Source organism: Gossypium hirsutum, chromosome A09, assembly GCF_007990345.1.
Source record: "Gossypium hirsutum isolate 1008001.06 chromosome A09, Gossypium_hirsutum_v2.1, whole genome shotgun sequence".
Lineage (NCBI taxonomy): Eukaryota > Viridiplantae > Streptophyta > Magnoliopsida > Malvales > Malvaceae > Gossypium > Gossypium hirsutum.
In genome coordinates, this window is record NC_053432.1 from 14,570,916 (window position 1) to 14,574,299 (window position 3,384).

Here is a 3,384-nt window from a genome sequence, read left to right on the forward strand (position 1 = left end):
TGAAATGAATGTGTATAATTGATATACTTGAGATATGAATGCCTTATCGATATAATCTATTGGTTATTGAGCCCTGTTGAACTGTATGAATTCATAGGATACGAGTGACATATCACTAGTGTTACCGTTTTGGTCGAGTTCCTGCATTTGTTGCGGACTCACCACAGCTCGTATGATCTTACTGATATATCAACTCGTAAGAGCTTATTGTTTTTAGCTCATTAAAGCTTACCGTTTCAGCTCAATAGAGCTTACTGTTCATCAGCTCAGGAGGAGCTTACCAATCATGGCTTAAAAGAGCATAAATGATAATGAATTGACAGATTATTGATGTTATCACCCGAGTATCCTTTGAAGTTCTAATAGGTTCAATGGGCATAAACTATGTTTATATAGATGAGTACTATTACTGAAAAGATTATTGGTTATAAGATTGAGAATGAAATGTTGAATGTTATATATATTGAGTATTGAATTGTGATAATGGATGATTTTATGTATTAATATGACTAACTTATGGATGAATGCTTGTGTTAGATATTTGGAAATTGTATGGAGTTTACCTTAGTTATTTGTATTGATTTGGTATAAATGGTAAGTTTAATTTTGAATTATACGAGCTTACTAAGCTATAAAACTTACTCTGTTTCTTTTTCTATGTTTTATAGAGGTTCGATAGCTCGCTCATTTCGGATAAGTCGGAGTTGCACATCACACTATCCAATTTTTGATTGATACTTTTGAACTTGTAAATATATATAAATATGGCATGTGTAGGCTAGTTTAAAAGATGTTAATTATGTTATTTGATATCAAGGTTTTGGTATATTTTGTGTATGAGTTAAGCCATGAGATTTGGCTTATCTTGGTATTATATTTTGGTTGAATATAAGTGTTCAATTATGGTATGTTTTGGGCAAGAAATAGATGGATTGAAAACGTGCAAATGGTGTCTTGATATGTATTTGGCATATGAATGAATAAGGCATGGTGTTAATTAGGTATTTGAATACCAAGTTGAATTGGTATAATGTGTGTATGAAATGTTATGGAATGATTGCCATTTGAGTTATAAAATGTGGTCATTTATGTTTGTGAATGCTTATGTATATAAAGTGGCAAAATAGCTTTGCAAATAGCTTATTTTTGTCCACAAGGGCAGGGACACGGCCGTGTGTCTCAGCCGTGTGTTACACACGGTCATGTTGCACGGCCGTGTGTCCCCTGGTGTTGAAATGGAATGAAAGTTAGCATGCTCCACACGGCCTCACACACGGGTGTGTGATTGGCCGTGTGGTACAAGTCAATATGTATGCCTTGTTTTCACACGGTATAAGACACGGGCGTGTCTACTAGCCGTGTGAGGCACACGGACTGTTCACACAGGCGTGTAATACTTAAAATGTTGAAATTTTTCTAAGTTTACAAAGTTTTCATATGTTACTGATTTAGTCCAGAATGCATGATTTAAGCTTTATATGTTCAATTTAAGCATATTGAATGTGAATGAATGATATTTACTGAAATGAGATGACATTTGATAAATGATTATTCTGAATTGAGTTACAAGTCCGGTAATGCCTCTTAACCTATTCCGGCTACGGTTACGAGTTAAGAGTGTTACAACCTGACCACGCTGTCGTGTGACCCCTGTTTTATAAGTTTTCAACTATTTCCCAAATTATTTTTTTTGTTTCAATTTAGTCTCAAATTATTTCCAAACTAATTTTTTAGGGCCTCGAAAGCTCAAATTAATACCCAAATGTATATGTTCGCTAGGTTTGTAATGAATTTTAGGAAATTAATGTTAAATGACATTATTGATATGTTTTAATATTAATTGTTTGGATTTGTTTGGTAATGCTTCGTAACACTAATTCGATGACAGAGACAAGTCAGGGGTGTTACAAAGGAGCTTTGTTGGAGGGTAGGCTCAGGCACGAAAATTTCAATTAATGAGGACACTTAGGTCTCAGGGCCTGATAACTATAGATTATCTTGTTCTATTCCTTGCATACAAAATTTGAAAGTGGCAAATCTTATAAATGTTTATACTAAAACATGGAAAAAGGAGTTAGTAGTCAATACCTTCCCAGAAGTGGACACGACTAGGATCCTTCGTACACCTTTGGTGATGAAAGTTCACGATAATCTGATTGTATAGAGTGATGAGCCCACGGGGGAGTTTTCAGTATGTAATGCCAATAAACTATTACAAAATTTTCCCGATAATCCTAATGCTTATGCTTCATAGACCAACTACAGGAACTTCTACAAACAACTTTGGAGCTTAAACCTCCCTTCTAGAATTAAAATTACACTGTGGCAGATTTCTTGAAACTTTTTACCTACTGTAGTAAATATGCAAGTTAGGAAATTGATATCTATTATAACTTGTCCCCTATGTGGAGGAGGCGCTGAGAATTTGGACCACTTATTTCAAGATTGTCCTGTATCGGTCGAAGTTTGGTTAGAATTGGGATTATCGTCTTTTGGGAATAAACCAGAAATGGATTTCTTTGAGTGGCTCACCTGGGTATTCAGAGTGTACTTGAATCAGCAGAGGCAAGTAGTTTGTGTTGCGCTTTGGGCCATCTGGAGTGACAGAAATGCTAGAATTCATGATCGGAAAATTAGTATTGGTTGGGATATTGCTTGGTTCATTACCCATTATTGTACTAAACTGGAGGGAATAGATAAAAGGAGAATTACATAGGGATTAAGAGAGGTGAAATGGAGTGGTCCGTATGGGTCAATCAATAAAGTTAAGTTTAAAAGAGCGTATGATAGTCGTCGTTTTGATTCGGCATCGGGATAATTGCGTGAAACGTCGAGGGACATGTATTGCTCTCTTATTTGGAGAATCACAAGGGGGTCTCTTTGTGTTTTTCTGCCGAAGCCCTCGCATGTGTCCTAGAAACTCAAACGGGTTTAGAAAGAGGGTGGTTAGAGGTAATAGTAGAAGGCGATGCATCAACAATTATAAAGAAATGCCAGTTCCAAGGAATAGATAAGTCACAGATTGGAGTGCACATACAAGATAGATGTTAGCAGATAGATATCAACACATCGATTTCAATTATACACCCAGATCAGCTAATGGCTTAGCCCATATTTTATCTACGAAAACTTTAAAGTGAGGCGAGACAGTTTACCTGGTAGGGGGAGTCCCTGCTTATGTGGAGCGAAAGATAGCCATGGAAAGGGAGCGAGAACCAAACTAAGGTGCTCTGGTGCGACGAGGGAGAAGGGGGAAAGTGGGGAACACTATTGATAGAAATGTTTTGTCTAACACAATTCTTTCAAGATGGGAACCGTCAACAAAGCGAAATGACCACAGATGGTTGGGACGGGTGCCAAAATCTTCTAATGGGGCAAATTGTT

At 36.6% G+C, this 3,384-nt stretch overlaps 1 long non-coding RNA gene across 1 annotated transcript; it reads right to left on the reverse strand.

Moving 5' to 3' along the window:
- Positions 1-2,132: 2,132 nt before the first annotated feature.
- Positions 2,133-3,384, reverse strand: LOC107902141 (uncharacterized). The gene is made up of 3 exons (XR_001685587.2): positions 3,156-3,384; positions 2,533-2,913; positions 2,133-2,450 (listed from the first exon to the last, which is right to left on the reverse strand). It is a non-coding gene; the product is annotated as an uncharacterized lncRNA (long non-coding RNA).